Here is a 381-nt window from a genome sequence, read left to right on the forward strand (position 1 = left end):
TGATGGACTCACTCGCTCTGAGCTCTAGCACTCGGGCAGCAGCTCTGTATATGCCAGGGATATACAGAGAAGAACTGAATTGTCTGGCTTCAGAGTGAGGGCTGGAGGGGCAGCTTTCTCCCAGAAAGAAGTGCTGGCAAAAACCATTGTTTCTTTGTAGAGCCAACCCCCTTCACCCAGCCTGGATGCGCAGGCACAGGTGGCCGCCATATCTCTATCAACCTGGCTAACACTATTCACCTCACCCTGGTGATTCTCTGATGTCTCACCCACTCAACTTTTAGGCCCACCCAAACTGCTTTTTTATACAAACGGCCTATCTTGGCTCATGCTGCAGACTTTCCTAAAATCTCTCAAAGGTTCACAAACCCCAAACAAGCA

The sequence above is a fragment of the Pteropus vampyrus genome, unplaced genomic scaffold, assembly GCF_000151845.1.
Source record: "Pteropus vampyrus isolate Shadow unplaced genomic scaffold, Pvam_2.0 Scaffold50, whole genome shotgun sequence".
Lineage (NCBI taxonomy): Eukaryota > Metazoa > Chordata > Mammalia > Chiroptera > Pteropodidae > Pteropus > Pteropus vampyrus.